Source organism: Haemaphysalis longicornis, unplaced genomic scaffold (assembly GCF_048455015.1).
Source record: "Haemaphysalis longicornis isolate Haplotype H1 unplaced genomic scaffold, Haemaphysalis longicornis Haplotype H1 scaffold_2, whole genome shotgun sequence".
NCBI classification, from domain to species: Eukaryota; Metazoa; Arthropoda; class Arachnida; order Ixodida; family Ixodidae; genus Haemaphysalis; species Haemaphysalis longicornis.
Window position 1 is genome coordinate 220,893,933 of NW_027526295.1, and position 19,106 is coordinate 220,913,038.

General features: G+C 46.9%; 1 long non-coding RNA gene across 1 annotated transcript; it reads left to right on the forward strand.

Annotated features, from left to right (window-relative positions):
* Nucleotides 1–15,503: 15,503 nt before the first annotated feature.
* Nucleotides 15,504–18,165, forward strand: LOC144167637 (uncharacterized). Its single transcript, XR_013322075.1, has 4 exons — nucleotides 15,504–15,684; nucleotides 16,730–16,811; nucleotides 17,284–17,370; nucleotides 18,034–18,165. It is a non-coding gene; the product is annotated as an uncharacterized LOC144167637 (long non-coding RNA).
* Nucleotides 18,166–19,106: the final 941 nt, after the last annotated feature.

Sequence of the window (19,106 nt, forward strand, 5' to 3'; positions counted from 1 at the left end):
GCAACCGGAGCTACGCGTCGCTCTTCTCACTGCGCTACAAAACTGAGACAGAAGCAAGTGCTACGAACGCGCCTTATGTCCTTGACTCATTCAAACTACGTCAAGAAGCAACTGATACAACGAAGGCACGCGAAGCTGAACGCCAATAGAAACGACGAACTGAAAACTTTAGAGGAGGATGTTAGCGTCTCTTGATAGGGGGGATGTCTCGCGTCCGTGCCCCGTCCGCAGCGCCTCTGATGATGATTGTGGCAGGATGCCCCTAGGGACTGGCCAACCAAAGAATCCATCACGAGATAGCTTCGCGTTCAACCACCGCCGTCATCTTCCCGTAGGGGAACCGCTGAAGACGAAGAAGGAGAAGAAGACAAAGCTGCGATGACGAGGGCGTGTACGTTGCTCTCGCCCCGTCCGCAGGGCTTCTGATGATGATTTTGGCAGGATGCGCCTAGGAATTGGCCAAACAAAGAATCCATCACGAGATAGCTTCGCGTTCAACCACCGTCGTCATCTTCTCGTAGGGGAACCGCTGAAGAAGAAGAAGGAGAAGAAGACAAAGCTGCTTAGGGTTGCTTAAGAATGCAGCAAATGCAGTAGTTTACTTGGAAGCGCGCGTTCCTCCTCTGCTTAATAGGTTCCGGATACTGAGTGTTGAAACTTTTCTGAGAGCTTATAGCTCTGAGGTGAACAGGGAGCAGTTTATCTTTATTGCAGAACCAAGTGCGTTTATGGTGCACCAGTGGCCTAGGTCCTTATGTCCCCAAAGCGCTTTGGTACAGAACTTCCTTTCTCCATTCGGTGTAGCAATAAATCAGATTATTCCATATACTGACAGGAGTTCTCGTCTTTCTATCAATTTCCGGAACATTTTCCCCAAAAATGCTAAACTTTTACCAGCCCCGCTCCCCTCAATCGTCTTCTCGAAGATTATTTCGCCTCCATGCAGCCAGGTGTTATAATATATACAGATGCGTCTCAACGAGAAGAAGAATCCGGTATAGAAATATTTTCCCTTTCCCTTAACTGGACCTTTTCGGTTCGTCTGGCTGATTTTATCCCATATTCTTCTCGGAATTACTGACAATTGTCCTGGCGCTACGAAAGCTGGATGTATCAATTACATCTCCAATGATAATTTCCGATTCTTTTTCTGTATGCTTAGCCCTTTCTTCCCCTAAAGACACTCCCCTTCTGAGGACGTTTCGGTCACTCCTGCCACCTCACTTCACTGAAATTTACCTTCTTTGGGTTCCTGGTCATGCAGGGATCACATTCAACGAGACTGCCGACTCTAGCAAGGATAGCACTTTCTGGGCCTGTAGTAGGCGTCGTAGAGCCGACACCTTTAATAACAGCAGCTAGGTACCGTAGGATGCTGAAATTCCAAGAACAGCAAGAATCGGTTTTATTATCACTAAGAGATTTTAATCATCTTAAATTCTCATGGAAACCTGAATGGTGCCCTTCACGCAACATAGAGGTGGTTATTACAGCCTTACATTGTCGAGCACCCCAGTTAAATAAGTACTTGCACAGGTCTCGTCTGGCGCCAACAGCTCTGTGCAGCTATTGCAATGAAGACGAGTCTGTCGAACACTACCTTTTGACATTCCGACGTTTTTCCCGACTGAGACGTCACTCCCTGGAGGTGCCGCTTTACAGTTTGGGGATACCCCTAACAGTGCCGGCTATACTATCGTTCGGGGCATCCGAAATGGAGTTCTGCCACCGGGATGTATGCTCTGCCCTCCCGCGCTACATTGAAAATTCAAAACGATTCTCTTTATGATTGCGATTGGTCACCCTTGCTTTGATTTTTCAGGATTTTTATTTTATTTTTTTTCCTTTTTTCTCAAAACTTTTTCCAACCGGTCTAAATTATCTTTCCTGAGCGTCTCGTGATTAGATACGAATTCCATTCATTTTAACCATCCTCTGTTGATTGGCCGATCCCCTGATTGGGTATGTGCCATAACTAAAGGCGCAACAACAACAACAACAAAGCTGCGAAGACGAGGGTGTGTAGGTTGCTCTCAGCCAGTGCACCAACGTCAACAACCTTTACCTCACCAACGCTGACGGACACTACCGATTCTACCACAGAGACGACAACATCGACAAGAACATGATGGACGAGTTTCGGCGCCTCGAGCACCACCGCCTACTCACTGTAACACAACAGTACTTGCGTGCCTTTGCCACCGGTGTGGACCCGTACGTGGAATTCCCTCTGGCGCTACTAAACACCAGATCACTCAACATAACGGCAACACGCCAGCTGCGCGATAAGTGCGCATGGGCGTCGCCTCTCTCATCTTGTCCTTTCCACTCCATCTGCTCTATATAAAAAAACCCGGTCCGCGCGCGGCTTCCTCAGTTGCTGTTTCGGTTGACACACGCTGCACCATCCGATGAGCTGAATGGAAGCCAACAATTCTGCTTTGCATCACCACATAGTTCCCTTCGGGGAGATGGGGTAATTTTTTTTATAGTGTAGGGGGAGAGGTGCGGACAACGGACGGACGCCGGACATAGCCCCGAGCAAGAGATGCTTTGCATCTAAATACACAATTTGCGCAGCCATAGGCCCGTTTTGATCCTACGCAATCCGGTTCCAGAACTACCAATCATTCCCATTCACGCGTAAGAGCGCCGCTGCCATGTTCGCGTTGACACTAGCGCCAGTTTCCCCTCTAGTTATTTGTATGAAACTCTATGTCCACGACGGCGCGCCTCATAGATCAGGTGTAGCTTCGATGCGTAAAACCTCTTGTTTTCAAATCGGAGATGCAGATAATACGATAACAGTCTTTGGAAAGGTAATGATGGTGGCGAAAAGACTTCAGTTCACCATTACAAATCTGTCACCCAGGTCTGTCTAATTGCTTGCCCCAAAATGTGTCGCCTGAATAAGGTGCTCATCCTGGCAGAGCTGGAAATTGAGAGAGAGAGAGAGAGAGAGAGAGAGAGAGAGAGAGAGAGAGAGAGAGAGAGAGAGAGAGAGAGAAACTTTATTTAGAACCAAAGGTGGTTCAGACAACCCAATTACAGGTCGTCTTCAGTGAATGCTGAACTCAGCTGTAGTGCGTTTTTGATGTACCGCACTAGAGCCAACTGTTCGTCAGAAGTGGGGGCGAGAGTGTCAGCCAGGTTGGGTCAATGGGATATGGCAGCTGCGTCGGTGTGTGTAAGTCAGGAATGCTGGGAATAGTGTAGGGACATTTCCATGGGATATGTTGCTGATTGGGATATCCACCACAGTGTTTGCAGGCTGGTGGTTCTTGTGTCCTTCCTTTATAGGAAAGATATCGTCTAGCTGGGGTGCATGTCGTGTTAGTCTGCTTGTCTCAGTAATACTGATTGCTACCTGTCTGGGTTAGGGTGAGGTGGAGGTAATTTTCTTCTGTTAAGTTTAAGGTCTCTTAGTGTATTGTAACGTAAGCTTTAGCGCTAAGGCTTCCAGAAGCCGTTGAGCTACTAAGCCAATGCACGTGAGACTCGCGATGCTGCACGAGAGCGAACGTGGAACACCACACGCTAGATAAACGCTACCCAACCACCGCACCTGGAGCAGCATGGAGGGTAGGGGAGTAGCAGTGGGCCGCAGCGAGGCCGCTCGCTGCGGCACTCTCCTACAAGCGAGGGATTGCCATGTTGAAACGAAATTCACTAATGGCCCGTTCGAAACGTCGTGTAGCGTTTGCGACAGTCCCTGGTACCACTGGGACGCCTGTCCCATTCTTTATGGATAAGGCCTTAGCTTGAGTCCCTCCTCCCCTCGTTTTACTCGCTCCACTCGGCTGAGGGGATGATTCTGCAATGCTTAGCATGGGGAAATCGTGTTGAAGATTTCCTCCATTGGAGGCTAAAATGGAGGAAGGACTCAGAATCCTAGGGACAGTGTCAATGTAGAACAAAACGAAGAGTGCTTCGCCTAACGTTATGCTCAGCTCAGAAATTTTATTCAGTTCAAACTTTAGGACCTGCCCTAGAATAATTGCTTCGGCGTACGTTAGCCGCTGTTGGTGTAGGCCCATGAACGTAGGGTGATTGGCTGGGAAGTTCCTTAAATGAATAGAACGCGAAATAAATATCCCGAGTATTATAGGTTCAACAATACACAATACTAACTACTACCTGAAAAAAATTGGTTTAATTTTTATATATTCACCCATTCTTAAACTTTAACACTCCACATCGCTTGTCTTTTATCACTAAATGCGTTAAAGAAAGGAGCGAAAAGCATGTAGAATCATCAGTTTTTAAGCGTTCTGAGAAACAAAGTAACAAAGTATATAAGAGGGATATTTGAAGAAACCAAGCAGCCATGTGACCAATATTGGCATTATTGATTTTCTCTGGAAACGGGCATATCAACTCTTCACAAAAAAAAAACTGCCTCTTTGAAATATAATCGATAATCCAATATTTAAGCGCTTAATCAGTGACAGCTACATTCCTCAGCCAAGGGGTGAAGATTTGCACGACAAACAGAAATACAACACTATTAGTCGACGTAACATACTTGCTTTGCGTTACGCACTGAACGTAAACCGTCTTTTCTTTATTAAAACAGTGACATGATGTCAAAGGGAATACATTTGATCACTTTTTGCATGGTTTAACAACCATTTGGGAACCGATAATTGAGACTCGATTCTGCACTCGGTATAACAATCGTGTCTTTGCTTGTTAAGCTCGTAATAACGGGTTAGGTTACCCACTGTAAGCACTTATTGTCTGGTTACACCAGGCCTCCGTAACAGGGACGCGTAAAAATTTTCCTACTATTCTGGGTGGTCACAGCTTCAAGATATATATGTGTTGAATATGCAGAAAAAGAAAACATGTAACCACGACAATACAAAAAACGTACATAGAAAACACAAAGAGCTGAGTGGTATTATCAACGCAATAGCGTTATTATATAGGCTTATTTTTAAAAATTTCTGTGGCTGCTAGCGGCCCCCAATCAGCCGTACCCATCAAGCATCCGCGGAAGTGCGTCATCGCCGCCGACCGAAAACCGCAACTAAGTTAGCCAGACACGAGTTCTCGCCTGTATATGGAATATGGCACAGCGGCAACTGGAGTGGGGAAAGAATGGCAGCGATACTACGGCGGAGACGAAAGAAACGATACGTCATTTGAACAGGCGCCGGATCGGCGCAGTGAAGTTCGTTCTACGGCCCCGTCAGTACTCACATGCTCGGCCGACAACGTAGCCAGCCGTGTCCGCAACTAAAGCCGTCACACCAAAGCTCCTCTCTCGCCGGAACTGATGCCGGCGCCAAAAAGGTGTAAACGAACTACAAAAGGTGGGGGGAGGGGGATTGCCGCCAGGCTCTCAGAAATAAGAAAGGCCTTGATTGTGACCGAAAACTAATAAAATGTGTCTAATTAAAAATAAAACCCTGCATGCGGCGCCGACTTGCCCGAATATTTAATTGAAATTTCGATTTTTTCTAACGCCGTGTTACCGCCGCAAGATCTGTCCGGCAAATGACGGATGGCGCCACGCGGCCGAGTAAAAAAATGACTCTCGAACTGGTCAAGATTCTGTGTGTGGCCAGTGACATCTCTCGGCGCCACCCCATAAGGCGTGGAAGGACGGCTGCGATGGAAAAGCGGGCGAATTTCTCCGCATGCATGTAGAGGAGGTAATGTCCTGCCCATAGTCCTCTGCGAGCGCTATTTCACGCAAGGCCGTTTAATCTAGAAGAACTTGTTGTTGGGCGAGTTGGTGCATCTTGGTGAATAAACACGGGCTTTGCGCGAAGAAGACACCACACACAGGACGAACGGGACGGGCGCAAACTGTAAACTAAACTTTATTGAACAGATCACACAAATATAAGTGCACTATTATCTGGTCACACATGCGCACTCCTACAAATAATGCAATCTTTACAAGCAGCTCTATCACAACGCTACAGACACATGTCAAGATACATAATCTCTGTTTTATGAAGAAACACCGATGTGTCACTCACGCATCCTTCTCCCTTCTTTCTTATATGGTAAGCCTCTAAAACTTCCCGTGCCTTTGTGTCGCTGGACCTGCGCAGAACCTTAACTTCTTTTAACAGTGGTTCACACTCCCCATTCGTGCAGGCCAGACAGTGGGTGGGCAAGTGAGCATTAGTTTTGTTTCTTAGAGAGAGGTCATGCTCTCGCATACGGTCATTAATACACCGACCGGTCTGCCCTACGTAGACTTTGCCACACTTCAATGGTATTTGGTATACCACACCCACTTTGCAGTCCACGTAGGGGTTGGCGTGCTTCTTGCCGCACCCTTCACGCTTCTTGTTTCCTTTTGCTATGCGTGAGCACATGCCTGCAAGTTTTACAGGGGCCGAAAATACCATTTTAATCCCGTTCTTGTTGGCGACCTTTTTAAGGTTATGGGATGTTCTATGGACATATGGTACGACTTGAGGCTTAGTGGTTCTCTGCTGCTCCTCTGTCATTTTCGCTCTTTCACCGACCTTCAGCTTCTTTAGTAAGGTCTCCGCTACAGCGGTCATAACCGGCTCCGGGAAACCCGCGGCCTTTAGGCGAGATAGCTGTGCATCGAAACTTTCATGAATAGAATGAGGGCAGGATTTCATGAGTTATGATCGAATACACTGAGTGGCTATCGCTCTTTTTACGGTCTTCGAGTTGGCAGAATCGTAAGGTAGCAGTTCTTTTTTCGACCTTGGGTGGTAGCCCCAACATACATGATTATCTAAAAAGGTGATCGGGATGTCTAAAAACTGTATTTGGTTAGTTGATGAAAGTTCATGGGTGAATGTTATAACTTCCCCATGCACCTCAAAGGCCTTTAAAACATCAGCAATGGCTTCGTCATTTGTAAAGCCAGGTCGCTTTCTTAAAAGAACGACGAAGTCATTCACGTATCTAAAAACTTCGGCGACAACATCGGTTACAACAACATGGTTGCATCACCCTCTGTAACCGAAGTGCCTAAGATCATTGCCAACGTCGTCACTACAAACTGCCGTGCAAGACTTCTGGCATTCAACGTAAGAAAAGGCGTCATCCCTCAGGAAATACTTCGCCTGTTTGGGCATATCTGGCCTTCCTTAGGGCATGCTAAACGTATCAGCAAGATTCTGAGCTCAGAGCTGTGGCGACAAGTTCGACTGCCGGCGAACTGGGCTGTGTCGGTCGGTTTCGGCTGTCCTGCTTTGGTCCGTCGCAATGGCAGGAGTCAGTGGTGTGCCAGGCCCACTGTATTGGGTATTCAACGCCCATGGGAGCTTGAGCAACTCCCAGGCACTCTGAGGGCAAGTGCCTTCAAGAACACCGATGCGTGATGCGGACGCAGGCCCGGACAGCCTGGGTGGCTACCGAGGTTGGTGCTTGGAATGGTAATTCGAACAAAATTTGCGGTCACAAATTTCTGTGGATCAACTATGATTCTGTTTGGCCGGGGGCGGTAACGCGCCCCTGTAATCCAGTGTGGTGGAGGCCGGGGGGTCAATGTTGCGAAGTGCAACTGCACCAAGCTGTACAGTTTGTGTTATAGTGGCGCATGGTTGCTGAAGCAATGTGAGCGCTACTATGAGGCCGGGGGAGTGGCGAGCCCCTGTAACCGCAGCTAGGAAGGGGCCTATAAAGACGAACCGATCTGCTCGCCGAGGGAGGTGATGAGCCCTTGTAACCCAAGTCATGGGGGTACAGTTCGTTTTATCGTGCCATGCTGAAGCATGGGTACACACAATGAGGCCGGGGGTGTAGCGAACCTCTGTAACCGGAGCATGGAAGGGGCCTTTAATGCGAACTGGTCTGCTGACCGAGGGAACTTGATGAGCCCTTGTAACCTTCAGTCTTGGGGGCGAGAGTGCAGAGCCACTGGGAGTTCCTCAGAGGATCCCTTTTATCCCGAAAGATGGTATTTGTGGAGCAACTATGGCTCTCTTGGCTAGGGGAAGTAGTGAGCCCCTGTAATCCAGTGTGGGAGGAGGCCAAAGGCTGGGGGTGGTAACGCGCCCCTGTAATCCAGCGTGAGAGGAAGCCAGCGGGTCAATGTTGCAACGTAATCACTGCGCTCAAGCGGTACAGTTCGCACGTAGTGTTGGCGTACCATTGCTGAAGCAATGGGTAGACCACTACCGAGCCGGGGGCGTGCACACCCCTGTAACCATAGCTTGGGGCTCGTTCTGTTGAACTTGCGAACTGGTCTGCAGGTCGGGGGTTGTGACAAACCCTTGTAACCTAATGTTATAGGGGCCAGAGCGTGGAAGTACGGTAATTCCACGAGACCTCCTCGAGGAATCGGGGAGGCCGCACAATCCCTGCCCAGGGAGCGTGCTAAACGGCCGCCACTGCGGAGGTTCCTGGTACAACTGGAATCAGGTCCTACTCGGAGGTCGGGCGGTCGGGTGTCAACCCGGCACTTGGTGATGCGATTGAAGCAAGAAAGCGGATCGAGATCGATCAACTATGACTTTCTTTGGCTGGGGGAAGATGCGAACCCCTGTAATCCAGCGTGGGAGGAGGCCGGGGAGTCAAGTTGCGAAAGTAGCAAGTGCCGAAAGCGTACAGTCGTTGTATTGGGAATACCGATTAAATTCGAAAAACCATTACGGGCCGGGGGACTGGCGACCCTTGTAACCGCAAGCTTTGGCGGGGCCAGCGACCTGATCGCTATAAGTCGGGGGGAGTGACATACCCCTGTAACCAAATGTCATGGGGGCCAGATGTTGTACAGTCCGTATAAGGCAGGGGGGGGGGTCGCGCCCCCCTGTAACCTTGCTGTGAGGGGCCTATAGATTGATCTTCTCTGGCTGCCACGGGACGTGCTACCACGAGCTACTGGGTGTTCCGCACGGGGAAAACGAGGAAAGGTGAGGTTAGTACACCGACCGGGGAAACTCTCCTGGCTTAGTAACGGCTAGTAGGCCCGGACCGATCTCCTTTGCCGAGCCGCTACACCACGGCAATGCCAGAAGACTCTTGTTCCATTGAGCGAAAGAGTAGGCCAAGAGGAGGACATAAGAAAAGGGCTCGCAGACCCAGTGGGACCCTTGCGAACGTGGTTGGCTTGCCAACATGGATTTCAGTTCACGTTCGCATACAAACTTCCGGTGTCCGGAGACCGTGAAAAGCAGGTGTGGCAAGTACCCGTGTATAGTGGAAAGCTTCACTGGTGATTCACGAGTACGTTGTGCGGGGCAGTTGATCGAGGACGTTAGTACGCATCGGCCGCAGAGCGGGGGGTCGGGGGGGGGGGACCCGGCCGTCGCCACTCAATAGGGTACTTCCTGTCTCCGACAGTTGGGGCCCAGTTATCGGACCCTATGGGAGAGCGGTAACCCGTGGCAGGGACCGCATATTTGGCAATTGGCACTGTCTGATGCCCTCGCTGAGCAATCAGTCTTGGAAGAGAGTCAGACAAAAGGATTGGAGCAAAATTGCTTCCCTTATTCCCACCCTTTTTCCCATAACCCATTCCGATGTCCAAGTTCCCGTTCCCAGCAACCCACCCTATCCGGCTTTTTCCTAGGGGGGACAAGAGGGGTCCCCCCGGGCTCGTTCCCCTGGCGGTGGGTCGCAAGAAAGTCTTTCCCGTTAATTTCTCTCTACTTCGTGTGGACAAAATTCTCTTTGCCGGTTGGCCCTATTTTTGTACTGTTGCTATTGGGTATAACCGGTTGTACTTCGTGTGGTACCGGGGAGCTATTGAAAGCTCCATTTACTCGATGTACCAAGATATGCTGCGGATCCTGTTTTACGCACAGAATCCCAGTTGGCTGGCTAATATAAAGCTTCGAGACTCAAGACGCCTGGCGGCCTAATTGACGGAACAGTGGTGGAGGTGCTGTCTAAATGACGCACTGGGGAAACTGAAGAAAAGCAAGAAGCTGGAACCAGGAAACGTCGTCCTGCTTGGTGGAGCCATTCGTCCTGAGAATTTGATGACCACACTGAAGAAGGGGCCCAAATACAGCGTGCAGGCCTCCGTGGAACCACACCAATGGCTGTCTCTTAATCGTCGGGTGGCCAGACATGCGGAAAAAGAAGACCAGGAAAGGTGTCTCATGGACGGCGTGGACTGTCTGCTGAAGACAACCAGTAACCGCCCCAACCACTCGAAGACGCATGACCCAACGGCAAGTATCGTCTCCTTTTTCAAAAAGAATGACTTGAGACTGCTGCAACAAGATAAAGAAGGACATTTCGCCATGGTACCGGTGGGATTCTTTACCGAAAAGGCAACTGCAGCAGTTACGAAGAACTTTAAACCAGTGATCGTGAAAGCCACACGTGTGAAATCCAAAGCAGTGGGGCTCTGCAAAGAACTGGAACTACACAAGCTAGCCACCTCTGTTACCAAGTGTAATGGAGGCAAGCTGAATGTATTTTTCTCAGCAAAAACGCATAAGCCCGAGGTGCTATTTAGAACGATTGTTAGTGAAAGGGGAACCTGGCAGAATGAACTTAGTCGGTTTTTGCTCAAACATTTAAGGCCTCTTGAGATTAACAATCCTTTCGCCACAAAAAATTCAGAAGTGTTGGTTTAATTCTTACAGGCAGACGATTCTTTGGGAGGCGCCTTTTCGATTGATGTTGAAGATCTATTTTACTCTGTCTATCATGCGCAAATGTTTAAAGCAGTTCACAAATGTATTCAGTTTAATGGTGAAGTAGCCTTCCAAAACGCAACAGGAGTGACTGTGGATAGCTTCCTAGCCCTGCTGGAATTTCACCTCAATGCTACCTTTATTAGCTCCGAGGATAAAACATACCTTCAAAAATAGTGCATCTGCATAGGCTTGTGTGCCGCACCCGTTTTGTGCAACATATTTTTATCCGATATTGATCGTGCCCTGCATGACGTACTCGACACCGATGTTGTTGCCAAAGATTTTAGATACGTGGATGACTTCCTCGTTCCTTTAAGAAAGCGACCTCGCTTTACAAATGACGAAGCCATTGCTGATGTTTTAAAGGCCTTTGAGGTGCATGGGGAAGGTTTAACATTCACCCATGAACTTTCATCACCTAACCAAATAGAGTTTAGACATCACGATCACCTTTTTAGATAATCATGTATGTTGGAGCTACCACCCAAGGTCGAAAAAAGAACTGCTACCTTACGATTGTGCCCACTCAAAGACCGTAAAAAGAGCGATAGCCACTCAGTGCATTCGATCATAACTCATGAAATCCTGCACTCATTCCATTCATGAAAGTTTCGATGCACAGCTATCTCGCCTAAAGGCCGCGGGTTTCCCGGAGCCGGTTATGACCGCTGTAGCGGAGACCTTACTGAAGAAGTTGAAGGTCGGTGAAAGAGCGAAAATGACAGAGGAGCAGCAGAGAACCACTAAGCCTCAAGTCGTACCATATGTCCATAGAACATCCCATAACCTTAAAAAGGTCGCCAACAAGAACGGGATTAAAATGGTATTTTCGGCCCCTGTAAAACTTGCAGGCATGTGCTCACGCATAGCAAAAGGAAACAAGAAGCGTGAAGGGTGCGGCAAGAAGCACGCCAACCCCTACGTGGACTGCAAAGTGGGTGGGGTATACCAAATACCATTGAAGTGTGGCAAAGTCTACGTAGGGCAGACCGGTCGGTGTATTAATGACCGTATGCGAGAGCATGACCTCTCTGTAAGAAACAAAACTAATGCTCACTTGCCCACCCACTGTCTGGCCTGCACGAATGGGGAGTGTGAACCACTGTTAAAAGAAGTTAAGGTTCTGCGCAGGTCCAGCGACACAAAGGCACGGGAAGTTTTAGAGGCTTACCATATAAGAAAGAAGGGACAAGGATGCGTGAGTGACACATCGGTGTTTCTTCATAAAACAGAGATTATGTATCTTGACATGTGTCTGTAGCGTTGTGATAGAGCTGCTTGTAAAGATTGCATTATTTGTAGGAGTGCGCATGTGTGACCAGATAATAGTGCACTTATATTTGTGTGATCCGTTCAATAAAGTTTAGTTTACAATTTGCGCTCGTCCCGTCTGTCCTGTGTGTGGTGTCTTTTTCGCGCAAAGCCCGTGTTTATTCGCCATCTGCAGCACAGCTTCCATGATATTGTCGCGGAGAAGACGGCGAAGAAAATAGTTGAGCGTACCCTTGTGGGCCAAAGATTTGACGAAGAAGGTGTGGTGGGAGAAGCGCAACCTCCGCGGACTCTCTGAGGGCGTCCATCTAATATTGTAACTAGATCGCTCCCATCCTCCATGGTTCTTGACGGCTTCATGCTGCCACCACATAACAATATTAAAACACAATATTATGGTTACTATTCACTCCTTCGAAATGTAAATTTTGGAAGCTTGGGCATAGCACATTTTTTGTCAACTGCACCCACTACGGTCGAGGGCAATCTCTGAGTTCAGCTTCACAACAATATTTAAGCCAGCTGGTTTCCGGCAGGATCCGGCAGCAATCCGGTTTCACTGTAACGCTTGGTTCTCCGCAAGCCGTATCTTAGTGCGGTGAAGCCTATTTAATGGCTCTGGGGAAGCAGTGGCATGAAGAGTGTCACTCGTCATACCCGGGAGCACGAATGCTGATTCAATGACGCAATGACATTTTGATGTATAAGCGTTAGTTAACCGTGTTGGCTGAAAATGCATAGTTCATTGAAACCCAAAATGGCCGACTGCTCCAAGGATGAAAACAGGTCAATAAATGCTCGGAATGACGGCGATTTTATCAAACAAGCTTCTATAAGTAGCGTACCTAAGTGAGGTAACACAAGTAAGCGGAAAATTTCACAAGGTGGAATTCAAACCAGGTTCCTCCGGTTTTTACAAGTTTCTCCTGACACGCTACGCTCGAAGACAATCTCTGGGTTCGTCTTCACCCCAAAGTTTAGTCTGCGAAAAGTTCCTGGCAGGATCCCGCAAAAACCAGGTTTTACTGTATTTCTTGGATCTCCGCAAGCAGTTATAAGTGCAGTGAAGCCTATTTCGTGGTTCTGGGGAACCGTAGTCTTGCGGAGTGTCTCTCTTTATACCCAGGAGCACGAATGGTCATATAATGACTCTATGAAATTTTGATGCAAGAGCATCATTTAATTGTGCTGGCTAAAAATCCATAGTTTATTGGAACCGAAAATGCCCGACTGCCTAAAGGATAAAGACCATGCCAATGAATGCTCAGAATGGCGGCAATTTCCTTTAGAAAGAAAACTCCTATAAAAAATTAACTGAAATGAAATGTTGGGACGAAAATGGGGCACATTTTGCCCTGAGCGCGATTCGAACCTAGCTTATCCAGAACGCAAAACGAGTACGGAACCTCAGGAGCACCAAAGCGCAATTATTTCAGCTGACTAAAGGGAACCTAGTGAATGGGTTGTGCCCTTCGACTTGGAAATGTGTGTTTCGGGCATGTACTTGTACTGCGGGAGAACTTTGAGCATGGTTGCAGAATCTCTTTGTATGAGTCCCAGCCGCATCACAACCGACCGCCATAAGCCTGGTGCGGCCAGTCAGTGCCTTTAATGAACTGAGGTCAATCTCCCTTGGCTGGCATTACCGACATATCTCGTATTTAACTAGCGCACGCACTGCTTCTTCCTCTTCCCTATTGTACAGCTCGATGTTCCAATTAACAGACCTCGACGGTCACTCTGATTGATTGATTGATTGATTGATTGATTGATTGATTGATTGATTGATTGATTGATTGATTGATTGATTGATTGATTGATTGATTGATTGATTGATTGATTGACTGACTGACTGACTGACTGATTGATTGATTGATTGATTGATTGATTGATTGATTGATTGATTGATTGATTGATTGATTGATTGATTGATTGATTGATTGATTGATTGATTGATTGATTGATTGAAGGGTTTAACGCACCGACGCTACACAGGCAATGAGGCGCGCCGTAATGGAGGGCTCCGGACTAATTTTGACCACCTGGCAATCTTTAACGGGCGCCGAAATCTCGAGCACACGGGTGCTTTTGTTTTTCGGCGTCATCAGAAAAGCCGCCGCCGCGGCCGGGCATCAGTAGCACAACGCCATCGGACGGTTGGTCCTCTCTCCCTCCCCCTTTCACGCCCGAATCTCGTCCCTGGGAGAATAGGGGCCGGGCAGCCATTGTATGGCACCACTGTCGCTTCAGCCAACAGCGCGCCCGTGGCGAACTGGTCGTCAATGGTATGCCGGTGGCGGTCAGCGTGGCGTGGTTGTGCATGGTTTTCTGTCGTTCTGCTGCAGTGCGGTTTGCAAAGCGTAGATAACCACAAGAACGTTCTTCAGGTCGGTAAATCCGGAAAGTAGAGGCGACCTTTACGAGGCATGCCGCGTGCGTGATTTACGCCCATACTCAGTAATTACGAAGAGCAGACGACGCTCAATGCGCCAAGCTGGACGCCAAGCCGGAAGTGCAAGTCCGTTCGTACGTGCAAATTTTTCATGCCTGCATGCAGTTTGGCGAATCGAGGAATATACAGCAGCTAAATGCTACTATAAAGCCGGTGTGTGTAGCCGATTCAGGAATCCTGCGGCGCTGGCCTTTGGCAGTTGATGACGAAACGGCGTCGTGAACAAGTGAAAGACGAAGTCGGTGCCTTTTAAGATTTACCCCAAAACACATTGTGATAGACGTGGCTCCGTAACTTAATTAACTACGGCAGACACATGTTTAATTTCACAGAAATATGTTTACTACATCCATTGGGAATTGTTTACAGAAAAAATACCGCATGACAGTGTAACGTCATTGCTTGTCATGGAAATACATAGCTTTATAAGACTTACAATTGTTGCTGGCTAGTTGGGTAATGGTTTTTCAAAAACAATATATGCGTGGCTAAAGGACGAGAGAAAGGAGAATGCCAAAAACAGGCCCTCAATTTCACAACTGAATGGTGCGGGAGTTTTACAAGCTGCCACGTACGCTTGAAAAATCATGCACTCCTCTGTGTAACGGCGACGATGGTTTATAGCAAAGCTTTCTCGTGTTGGTTTCCTTGTTTGCCTTCTGGATTTAAAATTTGACTAGTTGAGCTTTGAATTTGACCAGCACAGAGTTTGGTCTTTTGATCGCAGCGCCTTTGACTTTGACCCTTTCCGATTGTATTTCGCACGAAGAAAGCTTCGCGTTCAACCATCGTCGTCGTTAGATGGTGTGCTGGATGATTTTGCTGTATACACTCTAATCCTGGTAACCCATAATGTAACTTCTAAACGGAAGTAACCTATAAAATAAAGGTTACAATGGATTCATTTTGATGTTTTCTTTATCCCAGTCCGTTCTAAGGGTTACAAGCGTGAGGTTAAAAGCGATTTATAGGTTACAATAATGATTTATAGGTTACATCAACAAAATCTGACATGTAACCTCTACGTTGTAACCTATAAAACGCCCTGTAACCTCTAAGAGATGCTCGTCGCGCCTTCTCTCCCGGCGGCCGTTGATTTCTCCGTTGCATGACGGGATATAGAGAAATGGCGGCGCCGGCAGGCCCGGTGGCCGCGTTTTCGCGCCACTCGAGCCTTTTAACCGCTGTGATACCTCTACGATGAAGCGAGGATTGCTGTTACAAGACTCATTTGTCGGCGTGAGTCGCAGAGGCTGCGGCGAGCCCATTTGTGACTGGCAGCGCTTCACGGCCCGTTCTTCTACGACCAGCATCAAGTTCGCATGTTGGACCAATGCCCCGGCGCCAGTGAAAGCGAACTCGGTGAGTATATTCCCTTAACGGTTTCCGTGCTTTCATTGGATGTATCTTTTCGCTGGGGACTTTTCAATTTGAAATTGCAGCATTCGAGAGGGATTTTCGTTACCTGACTGGTTGCTTCGCTGGACGTTTTCTGTTGTCCGCGACGGCAATTGAATGAACTCACGGGCTTGAGTTCGTTGCGTCAGACTAGAGCGGACGATCGGGAAAGCACACATAACGGCGCCCGTGACCTGCTTTCTGCTCTGTTTCCGCGCCTTCGTCATGTGTTGAGCAAAACGTTTTGTTTACGCTGTTCGCTGCATCGGGCGCACTTGACGAGTTATTGGCCCATGTAATTGTCAGGTAGCTCTGTTTGAATAATTGAATTTTTTCCCATTAAAGTCTTATATTATCGCGCTATTCTCTGGGTATTATCATTTTGTTTCAGCCGTCGGGAAATGTTCATTTTTCTCGCTGCATATATTCGGAATGGTGTCTAGTTTATTGGTCTTGTAGTAATATATCCGGATAAAGACAAGGTGTGTGCTACAGAAAAGTAGTCCACTTAATGCTGCCCGAAATTTCTAAACTTACTTTTGTCCAGCACAAGCCTCTTTTTTGTGAAAGTTTGCCTTACGGCACAATAAAACGTTTTCGTATGTACAACACTCCTCATTTTTTTCATTCTTTTCCTTTAGTGGGTAAATTTGGTGTTAGACATTTTGAGACAGCGGGCCATTTCCACCTTGTTAAGTGGTTTATTATTCTCATTCGCATAAATCACTCGTTTATTTATTCGCGTGGTATTGCAGGGCAAATGATTGTCTCGCGTGATCCTAGTGTAGTGCAGTAAAGCGACTTTACAGAATGGTGGTATGTATGAGCCAGCATGCAGGCTGCTTGATTGTTGTTTTTTGATGATACAGAATTCTGACGAATTACACAGAGACAGGTGCAGGTGTAAAAATGGGTTCTCCACCCCCATCGGATCCTGGCTGTTCAAAAAGTGTGGTTGCATCTGGCTACCTATGCTATGACTTATCAGCACTACTGTTTTTTCTTGCAGGCAGTGTTCCTTGAGCTGACAACCAGGACTCCCCTGCGTATGACACAAGTTGAAATGAAGTCTGATTTCAGCAGAAACAAAGGTATGAAAATGCAATAACTAAAACACATTCATTCAAATATTCTTTGTAAAGATGGCACCCAGGCCTGCACAGACAAAAGTATCATTCACTTGTAAAAATGCGAGGCCTTTCTTCAAGTGTTATGATGTTATATTTCGTATCATATTTTGCCTCATGTTTAGTGACTCTTTCTATAAGTTCGCTACTACATGAACGTTATGAATTCACATAACGATTTCCTCAGCATGGAGCTTTGTAGTTTTTCAGCAACTCTAGCTATTCTATAAGATGCGTGGTTTTGCAGAGCCAACAAGAAGAACTCTTTTTCTAAAATAGCTCTGTAAGAAATCTCCAGTTGTTAGTGAGTGCTTGTGCTGTGTTCTTTTTTTCGTCTTGTCAAGTTTGAAGTGTTCTTTCATTATGAATGTATACCAACTGCTCAGCTCTAAAGCCTATTACATTTTACCCCAAATAACCCTTCGAGTCATTACAGGTACAGACCTCCTGGGAATGCCACTTGAAGATCGGTGCAAGATCTAGATGTATCCTCTCCCACAACACATCTGGACGAAGAAAAAATGTAAGTTGGCGATTCCTTTTTACTGAAAGCCGAGGAAGAAACCACCGATAAGAACACTTTACTTAAATGAACAACGTTTCGGCTTCCACGTGGGATCCTTGTTCAAAATGAAACTGTCAGTACAAGGGGGGGGGGGGGAGTGTGGGAGGAGGATGTTTAAGTACAGACAAAAATGTGACGCAGGTGGCGTCAGCATCGTGAAAGCACGTTTCCTGGGTTTAGTGCGACGTTCACTCTGTTGCGTGTACTAGTGATTCCACATGAAGGCGCGGAAACGTTTTTGTTTTCTCTTTTGCAAATGTATGTCAGTTTATCTCGTAGCCCAAAGTTTCTGCCTGTTCTGGGTGAGCATGCAGAAACATTTCGCGAGATAAACTGGAACACGGCACGATTAAAATTCGGGAAGGTTGGCCGGTATGACTATAGTGGCTTCGCGTTGTTCTGAACAATGCGGCCAAATTGCTCTGTGTAACGATTACTGAAATGATGTGAAATTATTAGGAAAGGCCGTAAATCACTCCTCTGGTGTGGCCTTTCATTTCATTCTCTGGTCTCCGTCTTCATATTCGTGCAATATATTTTTCGTACTTCACATGCCTGGGGTTTGGTGTGAGGGGCTTATGGTTGCACTGGATTTTGTTCTTTTTCTGAAATTTTCTGTAGATGGCTCTTCAAGGTGGGGAAATCCAAGTGACGGCCCCTCACATATATACCCCCATCTGCAGCAGCAGGGAACGAGATGACCGCGGGAAATCTTCAGCGTGCCCTAATTTTGTGCCTGCTTGTGTACTACGTAAATTGCGAAGCTTATCTCTGAATTTTTCCAGGCGCCTTTTTTCGTGCAGGAAATTATAGATACCATTTAAAGTTTGTCCAAAAGACATATTGCAATCGGCCTAGAAACTTATTAGTGCTGCATAAAAAACGATAACTTGGCGTGGGAATCACAACTCAGGTGGAACTGTAAAGAGGAACCTAAGTGGGAAGTGTAAAGATGGATTCGTAAAGGCGAGTGAATTCCAAGTGTAATATTAGACTGAGTGAAACGGAGAATGTAGGGAACATAGCCATAAACACTGCTTTGTATGAAAAAGTGAATTTGTAATAAATGTTCTTTCTACTTTCCCACATTCTGCGTTTTTTCTGTGGGGAACCATGACAACAACACTGTACTGGGAAAGTGCACCCCTGAGAACCATCTTATAAATGTAGCCCAAACTCGAATTCGTCTGAAATTGTTGAATGGCAGTATCCAAACAATTCGGAATGCTTTGCATACATCCGTGCAAATATTGAGGTAAGGAATTTGTATATTTGGCCATGTTTGTGAAGCTGTTCACGCAACATTTATTAAATAGGTTTAATAAGGATATATGAATAAACCGAATTTTACCTGGAAGTCTAAAGCAATATAGGAAACACCAATTCGCCCAGGAATCCGCACTCGTCCAATACTCATTAAGGAACGATAATAACGTTGGGGTGGTTCGCAGCTTTGCTTTTTAATAAATAGCCCACAGGTGTTTCATAATAATAAATGTGAATGTTCAAAACTACCGATGCGAAACTTCTGGAAATGTGCTCCTGTTAAATGCGGAAATATGTGTGCATGTACTGCAATTCTCTTTTGATAATCATGGCCTAGGTTGTCAGACAAGAATTTTTGGCTTAAAGCTATGTTATCATAACTTTGGCGTCCTTTTGAAGTATGCTATCAAGTGCATCTTTCCACTCAA